General features: G+C 44.0%; 1 protein-coding gene across 1 annotated transcript in view; it reads right to left on the reverse strand.

The window, feature by feature from the left end:
• Window positions 1-19,460, reverse strand: part of TRAF3 (TNF receptor-associated factor 3) — a 52,015-nt gene extending 32,555 nt beyond the window's left edge. The window contains exon 1 of the mRNA XM_010851325.1: window positions 17,247-19,460. The gene's annotated coding sequence lies outside the window, so the exon portion shown is untranslated. The remainder of the gene's footprint in view (window positions 1-17,246) is intronic.
• Window positions 19,461-22,058: the final 2,598 nt, after the last annotated feature.

Consider the following 22,058-nt stretch of genomic DNA (forward strand, 5'->3'; position numbering starts at 1 on the left):
CAGCTGCATATAAGTTAAATAAGCAGGGTGACAATATACAGCCTTGACGTACTCCTTTTTCTATTTGGAACCAGTTTGTTGTTCCATGTCCAGTTCTAACTGTTGTTTCCTGACCTGCATATAGGTTTCTCAAGAGGCAGGTCACATGGTCTGGTATTCCCATCTCTTTCAGAATTTTCCACAGTTTATTGTGATCCACACAGTCAAAGGCTTTGGCATAGTCAATAAAGCAAAAATAGATGTTTTTCTGGAACTCTCTTGCTTTTTTGACGATCCAGTGGATGTTGGCAATTTGATCTCTGGTTCCTCTGTCTTTTCCAGACACATAAAAATGATGCTGGGCGATGTCCATGCAAGGTGAGAATAGGAATACAGCAACAACAAACCCCAGCACCCAGCACCCATGTGACAGTCACCATCGCCCAGCACGCCCCACCTCAGCCATCCCCTGCCTTGCTCCAAGTCCATGTCAGCCTCAACTTTGCAACTACAGTTCTCGTACTGTCACACATTTTTCTTCTTAAAACATTTTTGCCTCTTTTTAACCTCATAAAAATGATATACCATATACAGGCCTCTGCAATCAGTGTTGTATCAATGTTATGCCACGTGTGCTGTGTGTAGTAGACAGAGGTCATTCATGTTTTACTATAGTGTAATACTCCACAGTGTACTTACCTATCTTTTTATCACACTGCTTTCTGCTGGCATGGACACTCTGTTCTGAACATTCTGGAGCATCTGTCCTGGGGAACTTTCTCTAGGGTACACACTCTTGATCACGAGACTAGGGTTAAGCAAACTGTAAGCTGTGGGTTATATATGGTCAGTCGCCGGTTTCTGTTTGGCTCTCAAGCTTAAAACACTTATTCTTAAAGAGTCAAACAAACAAATGAAACCAAGGCAACTACGTGACATGACCGTGCACATTACCCACAAAGCCTAGGATATTTACCTCTCGGCCTTTAGAGAATTTGCCAACTCCTGCCCTGAGCTTCACATCTAGAGTTCACAGGAACGGCTGGTTTGCAGGGTGTTGGCATGGCCAGTTCACAAGCTTCGCTAACCCACCCTCTTACCAACGCTGGGCACCATGGGACAGCTTAATTTCCACCAATCTAGCAGGTACGAGGGTCCCTTTTCTTCCTTACTCTGATAATTAAATAGGTTTAGCATATTTTCATGTGCTCACTGGCCATTTGTGCTTTTCCTTCTGTTGAAATGCCTGACTGTGTCTGAATTTTTTAATTGGGTTATTGGTCTTTTACAATATTGATTTGTAGCGGTGATTCATATGTTCTGACTGCTAATCTCTTGTTAGTTATATGTATATGTTTTCCCCTTAGGTTGTGGCTTCACTTTAACTTTCTGCATTTTAATGAAGTGAAGTTCTTAATTTTAATGTAGTCAAATGTATCCTTTTAAAGGATATCTTTATCTGTACCTCTTGGCCTTTTAAAAAGATTCAGATTAGCTTATGGGTGATGCTGATGAAAAAGGACAACCTAACATATAGGGAACCAAACTGAAAGCAGTTCTACTTCTATCACAGAATCATTCCCAAAAGAAGGGTGTTCTGCTCAAATAATGAGCCACCAACTATGTCAAACAGACTCACATTACTCAAGGGAAATATTCTACCTAAACAAGAACTCGTTTAAAAAAGAAATTACATGGACCCCGAGCAGGGCCCAGGGGGCAAGCCCACGCCCTGCTCTGTCGGTGAGATGGCAGATGTGGGCCTCAGCTGGCCCACGGTCCTCCCTGGTACCAGGACAGGTGGATGAATAAACCCACTCAGGTTTACCGCCAATCCCAGACTCCCCGACGATCAAGGTCACTGTAAGATGCCAGTTCTGACTGAAAGCAAACCTAATTTCTGATTGAAATCACCTAATCACCTCCTGAAACAACCAAGACAACAGGATGGTATCTTAAGTCTTAAGACAATTATCCGCTGACTGTGTCCTGAGGAAAAGGAAGTTTCGGATCTAGGAAGACCGTCACTGGAGGCGAATTTTCCCCAACAAGCCCAGAGGCAGACGGCAGTGAGACTGAGCACTGTTCAACCTGGCCGCCGATGGGTGTGCCATTCTAAGGCCACACACAAGGTCGGGCAGCGGAACCGCCAGAGTGAACCTGCTTCAGGTGCCCGCCCATCTGCGTGGCAGGGAGGGTGAAAACCTCAAGATCATCAAAGGAAATAAAACGTCTATCTGCAAGACCAAAGTTTTCAAAAGCAACCAGGGAGGACACGAATATTAATTTATCTCTCATACTGTTCACCACTGTAAGCCAACTTAACTCCTTTCTGAAATCAGGTGGGGTGGACATAAATGAGGTAAATTCAAAATTGGTCGCCAGGTTAAGAACAGACGTGAGTGATGTCAGTGAAGACGGCTGAGTACATAACTCCAAAGGTTCATCCTTCAAAAAAAGCAAGAAAAAAGATGGCAAGATCTGTCAGAAACAACCTGTGTGGAACTCTAAAACCTAAACAGAAAGCTTACAGCAATCAGAGGGATGCTTAATCAACAGAAACCTGCTGCATCTCGGAGAGGACAGTGAGCTCTGCAGCGCTTTCCCCAGCCCTGGCCCTCTCCCTAAGAGGCAGTGGCCTGGAAGACAGAAGCCTGCAATCCCAGCACGGGGACTGGCTGGATGCCGGGGGCAGGTGGAGCGGAACACACTCACGTGCAAAGAGTTTCAGGAGTAGTTACGACCTATCTGGTGGCTCCCCAGAAGACCCGCTCAAACGGCTTGACCTCATCAGACTCAGGACTCTCCCAGCGCTGAGGCAGCCATGGTGGGGCTGGGGGACTGTCCTAAAAACACTCAGAGGCAAATGGATTAGTCGCTGCTGGCTGGGCCAACGAGTAATGGTAGAAGAAAACGAGAGACAAACCAAAAGGTTGACAGGAAATGCTGGGAAACGAGGGCTCTGAAGAGCTCCAACGTGTTACCAGGATCCCAGAAGGCCATGCACATGCTCAGGGCTGTGTGCACGCTCAGGAGAGATCCAAGAAGACCCTGAACTCTCACCTCTGGCTTATCTTCAGGTTCTGTACAAGCAGGAAGTAATGCTAAGGCAAACTTGCCAACTGCCTGGCTGGGTGCTGAAAACATACCCTGATGCCCACGTATACCCTGTGGGAAGAGATTCAGAGATAATTTTGGTTCCAGGCACTTATAGAAAATCTCTATCTGATTCTTAGCTGACTACTACACTGGTGGAACAGAGACTTCGGTGACTACTCATGATAAAGCATGTGGACTTTACAAAATCAGCTCAAAAAAGTCATTATGCAAATAGTAACTAAAACAAGCAGCAAGAAATACTGGGGAGAATCTCATTTCTATCTTTGCCATATTATAATATTCAAAATGTCCATTTTCAACAAAAAATTGTCAGTCAGGCAAGAAATAAGGAAGCATGGCCCACATACAGGGAAAAAAAAAAAAAAAGGCAAGTAATAGAAACTGTCTAGGAGGAAACACAGACATGAGACTTACAGCTGTGCATGAGCTCAAAGAGACAAAGGGAACCGTGTCCAGAAAAGCAAAAGGAACCATCTGAACAGTGTCTCATGAAACACAAAATATCAATAAAAATCAATAAAGTTTTAAAGGAACCAAATGGAAATCCTGGAGTTAAAAAGCACAATGATGGAAAAGAAAAATTCAATAAAGGGGCTCAACAGGAGAACTGAATAGATAGAAGAAAGAATTAGAGAACTTGAAGACAGGCCAATTGAGATTTGAAGATAAGACAATCGAGTTTATCCAGTCTAAGTAACAGAAGGAAAAAGTAATAAAGAAAAATAATAAAGAAAAATGCAAAGAGCTTAGAGACCTATGGGGCACTATCAATCATTCCAACATATACATTATCCAGGGAGTCCTAGAAAGGAGAGGAGGGAGAGAAAAGGTGAAAAGAATATTTTAAAAGATAATGGACAAGAATTTCCTATTTTTGATGAAAAGTATTAATTTGCACATTCAGGAAACTCAACAAACTCTATGCAAGTTAAACTCATCTATACTAATACACATTATTGTTGAACTGCTGGAGGAAAGAAGGAAAATTCTGAAAGCAGCAAGAGAAGTGACTCCTTACATAAAAGGATTTCCTCAAGAAGATTAACAGTTGACCTCTCATCAGAAACAATGGAGGACAGAAGACAATAGGATAATATTTTTGAATGGCTGAAAGAAAAAAATATCAACTAAGAACCCTCTGTCCCCGCCCCCCCAAAATACCGCGTTTCAAAAATGAAGACTCGACAAAATACTAGAAAACTAAGCCCTAAAGCACATTAAATGTATTCTACACCACGATCAAGTGGAATTTGTCCCAGGAAGGTTAAGAGTGGTTCAGTATAAGAAAATCAATCAATGTAATATACCCAGTAACAGAACAAGGGTAAAATACACATGATCATCTCAACTGGTGTAGAAAAACAAGTGGACAAAATTAAATACCCTTTCATTAAAAAAATCCTTAGAAACTAGGAACAAGAGGGAACTTCCTTGATATGGGGCTTCCCTGGTAGCTCAGATGATAAAAGAATCCATCTGCAATGCAGGAGACCCGGTTTCAATCCCTGAGTCAGGAAGATACCCTGGAGAAGGGAATGGCTGGAGAATTCCATGGACAGAGGAGCCTGGCAGGCTACAGTTCTGCTGCTGCTGCTGCTGCTGCTAAGTCACTTCAGTTATGTTCAACTCTGTGCAACCCCATAGACGGCAGCCCATCAGGCTCCCCTGTCCCTGGGATTCTCAGGCAAGAAGACTGGAGTGGGTTGCCATTTCCTTCTCCAATGGATGAAAGTGAAAAGTGAAAGTGAAGTCACTCAGTCGTGTCCGACCCTCAGCAACCCCGTGGACTGCAGCCTTCCAGGCTCTTCCATCCATGGGATTCTCCAGGCAAGAGTACTGGAGTGGGGTGTCATCGCCTTCTTGAGGCTACAGTTCACGGGGCCACAAAGAGTCGGATACGACTGAGCAATCAATACTTGCATCTTCACTTTTCCTTTACGTGATAAAGGATAAAAGGGATTTGTGAAAAACCCACATTTAATGGTGAAAGATCAGGAAGAAGGGAAGGATGCAAGCTTTCACCACTGTTACCCAGTATTATATGGAAATTCTATCCAGAGCAATTAGGCAAGAAAAAGAAATGAAAGGCATCCAAATTAGAAAAAAAGAAAGAAAACCAGCCCTATTCACAGACGGTATGATCCTATGGATAGAAAACCCCAAAGACTTCACAAGAAAGTAACCAGAACTAATAAAAGAATTCACCAAAGTTGCAGGACACAAACGCCAACAAAGAAACATCATTTCTGTTTCTACACAACAGCAACAAACTGATTTAGAAACCAACTCCATTTATAATAGCATCCAGAAGAATCAATTACTTAGGAATAAATTTAACCAATATGTGAACAATTTGTTCACAATTGCTGAAAGAAAGAACACACTATTAAACAGTAAGGTATGTGTCTGCTCCAAAACAAATCTATGTACATGGACTGGAAGACAATATTATGATCGCAATACTACTTCTGATGGTTAATTTTATGTGTGAACTTGTTGGGGTCACAAGGTGCCTAGATGGCTGATCAAATATTATTCTAGGTGTTCCTGTGAGGGTGTTGGATGAGATTAACATTTAAATAGGTAGACTGAATAAAGCAGACTGCCCTCCCTAATGTGGGTGAGCCTCATTCAATCAAATACCTAAATGGAACAAAAAAGTCTGCCCTTTCCCCAAGTAAGGAGGAGTCTTTGTGCCTGTCTTCAAATTGACACACTGGCTTTTTTTCCTGCATTCAAACTGAAAAGGAAATATCAGCTCTTCCTGGATCTGAAGCCTGGGTTTTGGATAGAAAACACACCCTTCCTGTCCCTTTTGATGAAAGGGAATGTTTCATGCAAAGATGGGCACAATAAAGGCAGAAAAAGTATGGACCTAACAGAAGCAGAAGGTATTAAGAAGAGGTGGCAAGAATACACAGAAGAACTATACAAAAAAGATCTTCATGACCCAGATAACCATGATGGTGAGATCACTCATCTAGAGCCAGACATCCTGGAATGCAAAGTCAAGTGGGCCTTAGGAAGCATCACTATGAATAAAGCTAGTGGGGGTGATGGAATCAAATCCTAAAAGATGATGCTGTGAAAGTGCTGCACTCAATATGCCAGCAAATTTGGAAAACTCAGCAGTGGCAACAGGACTGGAAAATATCAGTTTTCATTCCAATCTCAAAGAAAGGCAGTGCCAAACAATGTTCAAACCACCGCACAATTGTACTCATCTCACACGCTAGCAAAGTAATGCTCAAAATTCTCCAAGCCAGGCTTCAACAGAACATGAACCGTGAACTTCCGGATGTTCCAGTTGAACTTAGAAAAGGCAGAGGAACCAGAGATCAAATTGCCGACATCTGCTGGACCACAGAAAAAGCAAGAGATTTCCAGAAAAACATCTACTTCTGCTTTATTGATTATACCAAAGCCTTTGACTGTGTGGATCACAATAAACTGTGGAAAATTCTTCAAGAGATAGGAATACCAGACCACCTGACCTGCCTCCTGAGAAATCTGCATGCAGGACAATAAGTAACAGTTAGAACTGGACTTGGAACAATGGACTGGTTCCAAATCGGGAAAGGAGTACATCAAGGCTATATATCGTCACCCTGCTTATTTAACTTACATGCAGAGAACATCATGCGAAATGCCAGGCTAGATGAAGCACAAGCTGGAATCAAGATTGCTGGGAGAAATATCAATAACCTCAGATATGCAGATGATACCACCCTTATGGCAGAAAGCAAAGAGGAACTGAAGAGCCTCTTGATGAAAGTGAAACAGGAGAGTGAAAAAGTTGGCTTAAAACTCAACATTCAGAAAACTAAGATCATGGCATCTGTTCCCATCACTTCATGGCAAATAGATGGGGAAACAATGGAAACAGTGACAGACTTTATTTTTGTGGGCTACAAAATCAATGTAGATGGTGACTGCAGCCATGAAATTAAAAGATGCTTTCTCCTTAGAAGAAAACTTATGACCAACCTAGACAGCATATTAAAAAGCAGAGACATTACTTTGCCGATAAAGGTCCATCTAGTCAAAGCCCAAACTACTGGTTTTTCCAGTAGTCATTTTGGATGTGAGAGCTGGACCATAAAGCTAAACGCTGAAGAATTGATGCTTTTGAACTGTAGTGTTGGGAAAGACTCTTGTGAGTCCCTTTGACTGCAAAGAGATCAGAGTCAATCCTAAAGGAAATCAGTCCTGTATGCTCACTGGAAGGACTTATGCTGAAGCTGAAGCTCCAATACGTTGGCCATCAGATGGGAAGAACTGACTCATTGGAAAAGACCCTGATGCTGGGAAAGACTGAAAACAGGAGAAGAAGGGGATGACAGAGGAAGAGATGGTTGAATGGCATCACCGACTTGATGGACAAGAGTTTGAGCAAGCTCTGGGAGTTGGTGATAGACAGGGAAGCCTGGTGTGCTGCAGTCCATGGGGTTGCAAAGAGTCAGACATGACTGAGTGTGTGAACTGAACTACGCCATTAGCCCTCTTGATTTTCAGGCCTTTCGACTCAGACTGGAACTAAGCCACTGGCTCTTCTAGTTGCCAACTTATACTGTAGATCTTGGGACTGGCCTGCCTCCATAGTTGTGTGAGCCCCAATTCCTTAGAATAACTATCTCTTTACATACAAATTGCTTCTCTTTCTCTAGAGACCCATAACAAACATATTGCCTGAAGCAATCTACAGAGTCAATGCAATCTCTATCCGAATTCCAGTGGCCTTTTACAGAAGTGAGAAATCTGATTCTAAAATTCTGTAAAGCAATTATCCTTCAATTAAAAAATAAATTTAAAAAATTCACATGGAATGGCAAGAGTCAAAACAGTATCGAAAAAGCAAAACAAAGTTGAAAGACTTTTCAAGCTTACTACTTCAAAACTTCCTACAAAATGACAGTAATCAAAATAGTGAAATACTAGCATAAGGACCGGCACATAGAAAACAGAACTGGGAGCCCAGAGACAAATCCATACGTCCACAGGCAAACGATTTTTGACAAGGATGTCACTACTATTTAGTTGGACAAAAGCAGTCTCTGAAACAACTGGGTATCCAGGGAGACGAATGAACTTAGACCCCTGCCTCACTCCAGACACACAAACTAACTTAAAATGGATGAGCAACTAAAATATAAGAACTCACGCTGTTAAGGGCTTCCCAGGTGGCGCCAGTGGTAAAGACCCACCTGCCAATGCAGGAGATGTAAGAGATGCAGGTTTGATCCCTGGGTCAGGAAGGTCTACTGGAGGAGGTCATGGAACCCACTCTGGTATTCTTGCCTGGAGAATTCCATGGACAGAGTAGCCTCCTAGGCTATAGTCCTTATGGTCGCAGAGTCGGACATGACTGAAGTGACTTAGCATGCATGCAACACCATAAAGTTTAGAAGAAAACATAGGGACAGGTTTTCATGATGCGGAATCTGGCAAAGGATTCTTAGATATGACCCTAAAAGCACAGGCAATGACGAAAAAGAAGATAAATTGGTCTCACAAAATTTGAAAACTTTTGTATATAAAAGGACACTACCAAGAATGTGAAAAGACAAAAAAATGGGAGAGCTGTTTATTTTCTTGGGCTTCAAAATCACTAAGGACGTGGACTACAGCCATGAAATTAAAAGATGCTTGCCCCTTGGAAGGAAAGCTATGACAAACCTAGACAGCATTATTAAAAAGCAGAGACATCACTTTGCCAACAAAGGTCTGTATAGTCAAAGCTATGTTTTTTCCAGTAGTCATGTACAGAGGTGAGACTTGGAAGGCTGAGCGCCAAAGTACAGATGCTTTTCAAACTGTAGTGTTGGAGAAGACTTAAGAGAGTCCCTTGGACAGTAAGGATATCAAACAAGTCTATCTTAAAGGAAAGCAACCCTGAATATTCATCAGAAGGACTGATGCTGAAGTTGAAGCTCCAATACTTTGGCCACCTGATGCAAAGAGCCAACTCACTGAAAAAGACGCTAATGCTGGGAACAATTTCAGGATGGAAGAGAAGGGGACAACAGAGGATGAGATGGTTGGGTGGCATCACTCACTCAATGGACATGAGTATGAGCAAACTCTGGGAGATACTGAAGGATGGGGAAACCCGGTGGACTGCAGTCCACGGGGCCGCAAACAGTCAGACAACGCAGTGACTGAACAAAGAACAACAACAAGATCTGCAAACCGTGTATCCGGTCAGAGTCTAACACCCAGAACATACGAAGAGCTCTTACAGCTCAACAACCAGGAGACGAACAACTCAACTAAAAAACGGGCAAAGGATGTGCATAAACATTTCTCCAAGAAAAACACAGAGACAGCCAATAAGCACATGAAGAGATCTTCAACACCATTAGTCACTAGGGAATTACCAATCAAAACCACAGTGAGTTATCACTTCACACCCACCAGGATGGCTATGATTTTTTTTTTAACAAGGTAAAACAACAAGTATTGTTGATGATGCAGAGAAACTGAAATCTTCATATACTGCTGGCGGAAACAAAATGGATTAGTTTTTTGTGGAAAACATTTTCAGTTTCTCAAAAAGTTAAACACAGAATTACCAATCAGTTCAGTTCAGTTCAGTCGCTCAGTTGTGTCCGACTCTTTGCGACCCCATGAATCGCAGCACGCCAGGCCTCCCTGTCCATCACCAACTCCTGGAGTTCACCCAAACTATGTCCATCGAGTCAGTGATGCCATCCAGCCATCTCATCCTCTGTTATCCCCTTCTCCTCCTGCCCCCAATCCCTCCCAGCATCAGAGTCTTTTCCAATGAGTCAACTCTTCGCATGAGGTGGCCAAAGTACTGGAGTTTCAGCTTTAGCATCATTCCTTCCAAAAAAATCCCAGGGCTGATCTCCTTCAGAATGGACTGGTTGGATCTCCTTGCAGTCCAAGGGACTGTCAAGAATCTTCTCCAACACCACAGTTCAAAAGCATCAATTCTTCGGCGCTCAGCATTCTTCACAGTCCAACTCTCACATCCATACGTGACCACTGGAAAAACCATAGCCTTGACTAGACGGACCTTTGTTGGAAAGTAATGTCTCTGCTTTTTAATATGCTGTCTAGGTTGGTCATAACCTTCCTTCCAAGGAGTAAGTGTCTTTTAATTTCGTGGCTGCAGTCACCATCTGCACCCAGCAATTGTGCTCTTAGGTGTATACCCCAAACAACTGAAAATAGGTACTCAAATCAACATATGTGCAGACATGTTTATAGTAGTATCATTCACAGTAGAAACAACCCAAATGAGCATCAACAGAAGAACGAATAGACAAAATGCTGCTACTACTGCTGCTAAGTCACTTCAGTCGTGTATGACTCTGTGTGACCCCATAGACGGCAGCCCACCAGGCTCCCCCATCCCTGGGATTCTCCAGGCAAGAACACTGGAGTGGGTTGCCATTTCCTTCTCCAATGCATGAAAGTGAAAAGTGAAAGTGAAGTCGCTCAGTCGTGTCTAACTCTTAGCGACCCCATGGACTGCAGCCTACCAGGCTCCTCCGTCCATGGGATTTTCCGGGCAAGAGTACTGGAGTGGGGTGCCACTGCCTTTTCCGAAACAAAATGGGGGGAGTGTAAATACTACTCAGGCATAAAAAGAAATGACGTGATGGCGATACAGGCTGCAACATGGGTGAACCTGGAAAACAGCACGTTATGTGCCAGACGCCAAAAGCCAAAGGTCACACATGCACGGCTCCATTCGTATGAAACGTGCGTAACAGGCAAGTCCAGAGCCAGGCTGCCCAGGAGACGAGGAGAAGGCAACGAGGGCTACCTGCTTAATGGGTCCAGGGTTTCCTTTTGAGGAAATGAGAATGTCTGGGACCAGAGGGAGGTTGTGGTTACAACCTGTGAACGTACTATATGCCACTGAATTGCTCACTTTAAAACAGTTAATCTTATGTTCTGTCAATTTTATGCCAATTAAAAAAACCTACTTTTTAAAAAAATAAACCATCACGAGATACTACTTCACAGCTACTAGGGTGGCTGTAATTAAAAAAAATGGAAAACTTCAAGTGTTGGTGAGGAATATGAAGAAGCTGGAACCCCCATACATTGCTGAACATAAAATGGTTCATCATCACTGTAGAAAACAATTTGGCAGTTCCTCAAAAAAGTTAACAGAGAGTGACCCTATGACCCAGTAATCCCACTCTTGTGTATACACCCAAAAGAAGTGAATAATGTACGTTACACAAAGACTTGCACATGCAGGTTCAGAGCAGCAATCTTCAAAATAGACAAGACTATTCAGTCCAAAGGTCTGTCAAGAGATGACTGGATACACAAAAGGTATATGTGTCTATATAATGTACTATCATTAGCCATAAAAAAATAAAGCGCTGACACATGGTGCACCATGGGAAAACCCTGAAAACGTTTCGCTAGAGTAACAGGAGCCAGAAACAGAAGGCCGTGCACCGCCTGCCTCCACCTGTGTGTCATGTCCAGAACAAGCAGATCCACGAGACGGACGGCAGAGCATGGCTGACAGGGGCTGAGGCGAGTGGAGAATAAGAGAGACTGAATGGAGCTTCTTCTCGGGATGAAAATGTTCTAGAAATAGACAGCGATGATGGCCATACAACACTGTGAATATACTAAATAAAACCCACTGACTGTACATTTTGAATGGTTTAAATGACATTTTTCGTAATAAAAAACTGTAAAAAAAAGTTTTAACAAGAAGTATGGAATCTAAAGAGCTTGGACACTCTGATGTCTTTCTTCATCACTGAGCTTGATAACCACTCCACACTGACCCTGGCAAAAAAATAACAGAACCCCTTCTTGATCTTCGGCTGGAACAATATCTGCTCTAAGTGCAGCAATAAGAGCTAACACTATGCTCAAAGACCCCCAAACTAAAAACCACTGTTAAAAAAAAGCTCCTTGGTTCTAATTATAATTCTCTAAAACAAACATACAAAATTAACCTGCTCATTTTATCTAGAATACCTGTGATGGTCATTTCTCACCTACATCTGTATCTGTTCATTCACGCCCACCTGGGCGTGGCCAGGAAGCCTACCTGTGCCCCACGCAGAGGCTGACCACCAGAAGCATCGGTGAGTAAGCAAAGTCCCATCTCTGGAAGCTTCTAAAATGGGGGACTTGTGGAAACCTTTGACTAGATTTCTTGATTTAAAATAAATACCTTTATTTCACTTACTTATATGTGGGTATAAAATAGTTAAATTTTCTGTTAATCCTAAAGTTTAGATGTGACAATTACAGGTTAACAAAAATTATACTTAAAATAATGATTGTGCTGATGAAGAAAAATGATGCAAACGCAGTCAGAGGCCTTAAAGAGATGGTGGAGGCAGCTTTCAGGGACCTGCAGACTGGTGCTGAACAGCCTGATCTGGGGAAGAGACTCAGGGGCTGCAGCACCCACAGACGGGAAGCACGTGGCGCCAGTGAGCACACGGGGTCATGGGACATGGAGCCCCAGGCCCGGTGGTCGCTTCACCTTCCCGGCCTCACCCCAGCGTTAGGTCTGGAAAGAGGACATCTGCTTCCACACACAGAGAAACGTCCTGCCCAACAGGAACGGCAGACACGCCAGGCGGAGACAGCGCAAAGGGAGAGACCGTGAAGGGCAAGCGTGGGCTCAAGGATGGCCCCCACGTCGGTGCGCCCGGAGGACCCGGACAGGACGCGGGGCTGGAGCCCCAGGAAGCAGCGGCCTAGGTGCGGGCGCAGGCCCACACCGCGGGGAGGTGGGCAGGAACGAATGTGGGGCCTGGCGTTCAGAGGGCGAGAATTCCGACGCTGCAGCTTCCGACGGAGCAGAATTACTGCTCTGTTACTATATTATTTACTGCTTGCTGTGTGTTTAGGTATGAATTTATTGTATTTTGAGGCCATATTTTTATCCAAATGAAAAAAGTCTCTATTTGAGAAATCGGTTTCATAAAGTTTTAGCTTCTAACCAGCTCCTCACTCAGTTGAGGCATCACTCACTCAGTTCAGTTGCTCGGTTGTGTCTGACTCTTTGCGACCCCATCGACTGCAGCATGCCAGGCTTCCCTGTCCATCACCAACTCCTGGAGCTTACTCAAACTCATGTCCATTGAGTTGATGATGCCATCCAACCATCTCATCCTCTGTTGTCCCCTTCTCGTCCCGCCTTCAGTCTTTCCCAGCATCAGGGTCTTTTCCAATGAGTCAGCTCTTCACATCAGGTGGCCAAGATATTGGAGTTTCAGCTTCAGCAGCAGTCCTTCCAATGAATATTCAGGACTGATTTCCTTTAGGATGGACTGGTTGGATCTCCTTGAAGTCTCCAAAACCACAGTTCAAAAGCATCAATTCTTCAGCGCTCAGCTTCCCTTATGATCCAACTCGCACATTTTTACATGACTACTGGAAAAACCATAGCTTTGACTGGACGGACCTTTGCTGGCAAAGCTGAGGTGTACCTGGACTCAGAAACACAGTGAAGAGTGACTTTGCTCTGCATTTCCATTATGCTGATGATTTATTTTATGTCCCTTGCTTTGGTGGTTTAAGTTGAGCTACACTTGGAGATTAGAAACTGGAAACAAACACACATCTGCTGACAGAAGGTGCTCCAAGGGTTGGAAAGCCCGGGGAAAACCAAAAAAGGGAAGCATCAGATAAACAAAGAAAATGGCTCCTGCCAGCAAGAAAGTGCTAAACAACAGAGACGCAGGAAAACCCGCTCCACGTCAAGCCCATGAGGGAGATTAAAACATCATCCAAGCGAGGCCGAGGAAGGGAGAAAGCCACAGGCAGACAGGTGTGCCCTGTTGATAAAAAAGCGCTCTGGCAATCCACAGTTATGCAGACATTTCAGCACACTGACTGCTCAGGACACCTGATGCCCGACGCTCTGCAGGGAGCCGCCTGTGGCTAACTCACTGGGAAAGCACAGAGGGGCCTGGACTCTTACCCAGACAAACAGGCCGCTCCTCATCGCACATGAAAAAGCCCCACGTAGGAGAGAGGGAGGGGGAGAGAGAGACTGACGCAGGCAGATGGCTGGCAAGGAACCTGATCAAACCATAATACGAAACTTGGTCTCAAATTCTTTAGGAAAACAATAGCTGCCTGAGACCCAGCACTGCCAATATCGCTCGGTGCAAACGACTTAGGATGTTAAACAAGGGTTCATTCAACTCTGGCCGCTTCTGGACCAGAGCCAGAGCCCAGCCATCTGGACAGGAAGGAGCTGAGGGCTCTGTCCGCCTGACAGCGACTCAGAGCGGCCAGCACCTTTCCTGGAGAGGCTGCCCCAAGCCATGCCCGGCCTGGAGGCTCTGGGGCTGCAGGCTGTGAGACGGCGCGCTTTCCTGAAGCAACGACTTTACTAGGAAATCGGAGTGAAAGCATGGAACATGGCACCATTCAGGAGTGGATTACAATATTTAAATCACTTGGAGAATACGACATGAGATGCCAAAAGTCAGCGGCTCTTAGCTCTGAGCTCCTGACCCCTCTCTTTCACCAGCTCCCCTTTTGCCACCGGTGGTGTTGAGGTGGGAGCTGTTCAGGTGCTGATCCAGGCCCCTTCTCTGTCCTGCTGGGTAATCAGACCCGCACAGAGGAGCCCCCGCTCCGAGCCCCACGCTCGCGGAGCTCCCGGACAACCCACTCCCCCTCAGCTGCACAGGAGGCCCGTGGTCAGTGCAGCCCAGACAGAATCTGCTGTCTTTGGCGCTTCCCATGGCTGTTCGGCATGCCTCGACCTACTCAGAGACCCGCTCTCATCTCGGGGAGTGACGCTGTCACCCGGCTAGCTGCCCACGGCAGACCTGCCCTTGCCTCCCTGATTCTGACATATGATCACTCAACAATACCTGCCGATTCCATGGCACGTCACAACCCTGGTTATAGGGTGCTCACTCCGTGGCCAGGGAGATGCTCTGAGGTACAGTTTCCTCATCTGCAGTCTCTTTCAGCTAAAATAACTCATCCTGAGCTTCTAGTCCAAGTCTTCTAGTTTACCCATAAGGAAAACCAGGCCAAGATTAGCAATGTACTTGCCTGGTCCCAAAATCACTGGGAAATCTGCAGCTGGACAAATTGATGACTTTTATATGCAGGAGAAACACATATTGAATAATGCCAACATATTTTTAAGTTAGTCTTCTTCTATAATATAACAACCAACACAGTGAACACTAAACAGCTGTTAAAATGGATGAGGAGAATCCCTGTATATGACTATGCCACAAGCTCATGATATGTTGTTAAATTTTAAAAAATATGGAGAAAAGCTTGTACTGTACACTACTATTTTTAAGGAAAGAGGGCTGTGGGCACAGACACACACAAGTACTTATATTATACTAAGTAAGTGTTAGTTGCTCAGTCGTGCCCGACTCTTTGCAACCCCATAGACTGCAGCCCACCAGGCTCCTCTGTCCATGAGATTTTCCAGGCAAGAATACTGGAGTGGATTACCATTTCCTTCTCCAGGGGATATTTCCAACCCAGGGATCAAACCTGGGTCTCCTGCACTGCTGGCAGATTCTTTACTGACTGAGCTACAAGGGAAGCCCATATTACAGTAGATAAACCAAAAGTTTTTTAAATGTTACCTGTGGAAGAGAGAAGAAACAGACTATAAGGATCAGGAAAGAGAGCTAGATTTCTGAAAATACTCTGGCCGTCCACCAAAAAGGTCCAGGACAGTAACCAGCCCTGCGGCAACGATGATTCCGAGTGTACAGGTTGTGGTCGCAAGACACCATGTTCTACAAGAGGGAGGCAGAGCTGCTTAGACAAACAGCCAGTTCCAGGTCTGGGGTGAAAAAGCACACAATGAATCTACAACCTCTTACCATTTCAGAGAGCGAAGGACAAGGAGTCAACTTACAGAGGCTCCACCGCAAAAGTGGCACAATCCTCGCATCTATGAGAATAATAGCTACCGTGTTCTGAAACGCACCATATATGTTTACATTCACGAGTTTATACTGGCCCTTCTTCCCTGGTCACTTGTGAAGCGGCTATGAGACTGTCTCACTGTCTTGAGAACCCATAAGGAGAAAGAATCAGGCATTCGTCCTCCTGCTTCTATCTAACTGTCCCTTAGGGTAACCAAACAGGATTTCAGTGAATCAAGGCAAAGTAAAGGATGAGACTTTCACCATCATCATTTATGACCCCTAACGACCACGGGTCCGAGTGCCGAGCGCCACGCGGACCAGAGCAGATGCACGTACCACCACCTCCGAGCGCTGAGCTCAAAGGCTGAGCCGCTCGAACCTCTAGATCCACCTCCCACCTCCCAGGAAATAAAAGGACAGAAGAATGTGTTCCACGTAAACGGGGACACCCCTGACTACAAAACAACCGACACAGAAAATGCCAGGAAGAAAAGGGACGGGGTGGAGCAATCAGCTGAGTGACACTTAGGAGGCAGAGCAGCTAAACGCAATTGTTTGGACCCTGTTTCAAACTAAAAAAACTGAGACGATTGGGGAAAACTGAATGCTGCTGTGATTATGAATAAAATTTTAAATACCAGTTTTCTTGATGCTTCTGAATGTTATCAAAAATAGCTGTGTATTAAATCTAACTTTGGATGCAAACATTTCAAACCTATTTTATATTCACGTTAATGTTCTAAGATATGAAAGAGTTCTTAATTTCAAGAATAAAATGCCACTCAATCACAAATTAAGAGATTAAAACACAGGGTGTTTTGTTTCCTTTCAAACTCCCAGAGAAAGACGGTGAAGGAGTAAGCAGTTCCTGTATCGAAGTTGCAACCCCGGCTGGGCAGGCCTCCACGCTCAGCACCGGCACCTCTACCGCAGCGGCACCCTCCCGGGGCAGGCGCACGCCACCAGCCCCGGTTTCCAATCTCATCAACTGTCACTAAGCCATCAGGGGTAATGTCTATTACTCACAGAGTTTAACGCTGGTTTAAAAGAAAAGAAAAGAAGTCAGAGACATACACTCAAATACGCTGCCACGGATCCAGAAGACACTCAGATACACCTGTTATAGAAGGATACTGCTAAAGTCGAAAATGAGTAAGTTCAGGATGTTTCTGAATTTAATTACTTCACTGTCATGCAAAGGCACACCAGGAACAGCTGGAGAAGCAAAACCTACACAAATGGAGATTTCTAGTGACATACCTGTGTGTCGTTTGCTGCAAGAGGATATATCTGAGCTTGACCAGGCAGGAAGAGACTTCAGTAAAGAAGCAAAGCAGAGTCAACTTTATCCTTCTTCAGATAATGTAGTGGAGTCCCTCACCTAGGAAGTAAGACACGTGGTTAACTCACACGCGGAAAAATTTTTTAAAGCTTTTAAAAAACTGAATTTCAAAAATGGAAATTTCTAAAACGTGATAAAGTAAGAAGCTTAAGAGAAAACATTTTTAAACATTCTATATAAACATATGCCTTGGATTTTCTGCATTTTTTGAGGTGAACATAAATTACAAAGGCTGGATAACTTCAGGTAAGTTATTTTAAAATCACTTTTCTCATGAAATACTATGTATACATAGTAAAGCACAGGAAGCACGTATGTACAGTTTCATAAGGTTATTACACAAACAGAACTCCAACTACCACCCAGGCCACGGAATGGGGCACTGCTAGAATCCCCAAAAAGCTGGGTGCCTTTCTCTGATCCCTAGCCCTTTCCTTCCCCTGTAAGTATCAATCCCTCTAACTTACTGTGATCTTTCCTTTGCTTTTCTTTAGCTTATCTTTAGCTTTTCTTTAGCTTGTAGCTCTGGTCATTTATCTTTGCCAGCTCCTGACTTTTACACAGGCATGATCACATAGTGTATATTCCTTTGTCTTGCTTTGGTTTTGCTCCGTTGTTGCTGCGGGCCCTGCTGTTTATTTTCACTGCTGTATATGATTCCATTCTGCGACACACCGTTGTTTACTTACCCATTTGGTTTCTGCTTTGGAGCCAACATAAGCACTCCTAAGATCTTTCTGGCACAGATTTCTTAAGCATTTGGGGATACATCCAGTGCATATATACACGCAAGAGCGACTGCCAGACTGTGAGGTAAGCGTATATTCAACTGCACTACACTTCCCAAAGCAGCTGTAGTAATTTACACCACCACAAGAAGGGCATGAGAGTTTCCACTGCTCAAGGTTTTCAAAACTTGTCAGACTCCTTAATTCTTGGTAACTGGATGGTTATATCCTAGGGTCCTAAAAATTCTTTATCATGTAGAATTTTATAATTATTTTGACGAAAAACTCATTAGATTTTTCATCTGACAGCTGCTGCGAGATAGTATTTTAAAACCAAACACTCGTGCACTTTTCCAGGTGTTACCGCACTCCAATTTCTGACCAGTTGAAACCCCGCACTCTCGGTCCACCAGCTTCCAGAGACACTGGTTACAAATCCCAGGCACAAGGGGATGGTGTGTGTGTGTGTGTGGCTGGCCAGTAAGAGCATCCTACTACTGGCCAGAGCTGGTTCGTCTCTGTGAGCACACAAAACCCAAGTCAAAATTAACCAAGTCTTTTCTTCCTCCTCTGGGACTTACAGAGATTCCCCCTCTTTCCTGAAGAACTTGAACATGAGCACATGGGCGTCAAGAGGCTCTTTGAGAACAGAGCAAACAAGGAGGAAGACAGCAGGGGAAGGACCCAGCTGCAGCAGCCCTGCCTGGGGGTTCTTAATTAGGTGACCAATAAATCCCCCTTTGCTGATAACAACTAAGGTCCAGGTACATCCCAAAGAGCCCGAACTGATATGATGAGTCACTATAAAACATGGGTGTTAATCTGCCCAGTAAGCCACATAGGTCAATTAAGGCAACACGTGTACATACACAACCTTAATATTTTTTCAATCACATTTTATAAATCAAAGTGGTTTATCACTCAAACTTGGACTATAGTTCTTGCCAAAAGGCAAGTTAACTCTGAATGTTTCTTTGGCAAGAGAATGAAAAATCAATAGCTGTAAAGTATTTGTCCTTGTCTGCTATAAACACACTAGTTATACCATCCCTACTGGATTTTAGTAACAAAGTTATGATAACCTCATAAAATAAACTAGGAAGTGTTCCCTGGTTTATTCTGAGGAAGTATTTGGGTAGAACTGGAATTATTTCTTCTTTGAAAGTCTGGTGGAAGTTAACAATGAAGCCATCTGTGCCTAAAAATTTTAATTACTGATTCTGTTTTTTTTTAGTGGTTACAGGAATTTTTTCTGTAGCTACTTTTAGAAAGTTACATTTTCCAAGGAATTTGTTTATCTCATCTAATTTTCAAATTTACTGACACGATGCTATTTCAAATCATGACTGTTGCTGAAGCTCCAACACTTTGGTCACCTGATGCAAAGAGCTGACTCACTGGAAAAGACCCTGATGCTTTCAGAAAGACGGAAGGCAAAAGGAGAAGGGGGTGGGCAGAGGATAAGATGGTTAGATGGCATCAATGACTCAATGGACATGAACAAACTCTGGGAGACAGTGGAGGACAGGGAGGCCTGGCATGCTGCAGTCCATGGGGTCGCAAGGAGTCGGACACAACTGAGCGACTGAACTTAACAGCAACGCTGTGCTGGGAGCTCAGAGTCTTAGCCATGAGACCAGCAGGGAGGTTCCCAGTCTTGGGCAATTTTTATGTCTACACGTGCCTGAAAATAAAGTATACAATGCAGGTTTTGGATAGAATATTATTTACGTGTACATTAGGCCAAGGGTGTTGATCCTATGTAAATCATCTGTGCTTACAGGCTTTTTTTTTAATCTATCGATTAGTGAGACATGTACTAAAATCTCTACTATAAACTGTTGTTGTTCGTTGTTCACTAAGTCAGGTCCAACTCTTTGAGATCCCATGAACTACAGCACACCATGTTCCCAGTCCTTCACTGTCTCCCAGAGTTTGCTCAAACTCATGTTCATTGAGTCAATGATGGCATCCAGCCACCTCATCCTCTGCCGCTGCCTTCTCCTACCCTCAGTCTTTCCTGGGATCAGGGTCTTTTCCAGAAAGTCGGCTCTTCACATTATGTGGCCAAAGTACTGGAGCTTCAGCTTCAGCATCTGTCCTTCCAACGAATATTCAGGGTTGATTTCCTTTAAGACGGACTGATTGGATCTCCTTGCAGTCCAAAGGACTCTCAAGAGTCTTCTCCAACACCACAGTTCAAAAGCATCAATTCTTTGGCGCTCAGCTTTCTTTACAGTCCCACTCTCACATCCATATGTGACTACTGGAAAAACCATAGCTCTGACTAGAAGGATATTTGTTGGCAAAGTAATGTCTTTGCTTTTTAATACGCTGTCTAGGTTGGTCATAGCTTTCCTTCCAAGGAGTGTCTTTTAATTTCATGGCTGCAGTCACCATCTGCAGTGATTTTGGAGCCTCCCAAAATAAAGTCTGCCACTGTTTGCATTGATTCCCCATCTATTTGCCATGAAGGGATGGGACCACATGCCATGATCTTACTTTTTGAATGTTGAGTTTTAGGCCTACTTTTTCACTCTCCTTTTTCACTTTCTTCAAGAGGCTATTTAGAGTGGTTGTCATCTGCATATATGAGACTGTTAATATTTCTCCCAATAATTTTGATTCCAGCTTGTGATTCATTCAGCCCAGCATTCATTCACTCTGCAATATACAGCCCTGACGTACTCCTTTCCCAATCTGGAACCAGTCCATTGTTCCACGTCCAGTTCTAACTGTTGCTTCTTGTCCTGCATACAGGTTTCTTAGGAGGCAAGTAAGGTGGTCTGGTATTCCCATCTCTTGAAGACTTTTCCACAGTTTGTTGTAATCCACACAGTCAAAGGCTTTAGCATAGTCAATGAAGCAGAAATTTTTCTGGAATTCCCTCGCTTTTTCTATGGTCCAACAGATATTGGCAATTTGATCTCTGGTTCCTCTGCCTTTTCTAAAACCAGCTTGAACATCTGGAAATTCTCGGTTCATGTACTGCTGAAGGTTAGCTTGAAGGATTTTGAACATTACCTTATTTGCGTGTGAAATGAGCACAACTTTGCAGTAGTTTGAGCATTCTTTGGCATTGCCTTTCTTTGGGATTGGAATGAAAACTGACCTTTTCCAGTCCTGTGGCCACTGCTGAGTTTTCCAAATTTGCTGGCATATTGAATGCAGCACTTTCACAGCATCATCTTTTAGGATTTGAAATAACTCAGCTGGAATTCCATCACCTCACTAGCTTTGTTTACAGTAATGCTTCCTAAGGCCCACTTGACTTCACACTCCAGGATGTCTGGCTCTAGGTGAGTGATCACACCATCATGGTTATCTGGGCCATGAAGATTTTTTTCGTAAGTTCTTCTGTGTGTTCTTGCCACCTCTTGTTAATATCTTCTGCTTCTCTTAGGCCCTTACTGTTTCTGTCCTTTACTGTGCCCATCTTTGCATGAAATGTTCCCTTGGTATCTCCAGTTTTCTTGAAGAGATCTCTAGTCTTTCCCATTCTATTGTTTTCCTCTATTTCTTTGCACTGTTCACTTAGGAAGGTTTTCTTCTCTCTCCTTGCTATTCTTTGAGAACTCTGCATTCAGATGGTAAATCTTTCCCTTTCTCCTTTGCCTTTCGCTTCACTTCTTTTCTCAACCATTTGTAAGGCTTCTTTAGACAACCATTTTGGTCACTGCCTCAGGCACTCTAAGTCTACCAGAGCTGCTGCTGCTGCTGCTGCTAAGTCGCTTCAGTCGTGTCGGACTCTGTGCGACCCCATAGACAGCAGCCCACCAGGCTCCCCCGTCCCTGGGATTCTCCAGGCAAGAATACTGGAGTGGGTTGCCATTTCCTTCTCCAGTGCATGAAAGTGAAAAGTGAAAGTGAAGTCGTTCAGTCATGTCTGACTCCTAGCGACCCCATGGACTGTAGCCTACCAGGCTCCTCCGTCCATGGGATTTTCCAGGCAAGAGTGCTGGAGTGGGGTGCCACTGCCTTCTCCTAACCCCTTGTACATGG

This window comes from Bison bison, unplaced genomic scaffold (genome assembly GCF_000754665.1).
Source record: "Bison bison bison isolate TAMUID 2011002044 unplaced genomic scaffold, Bison_UMD1.0 scf7180017864302, whole genome shotgun sequence".
Lineage (NCBI taxonomy): Eukaryota > Metazoa > Chordata > Mammalia > Artiodactyla > Bovidae > Bison > Bison bison.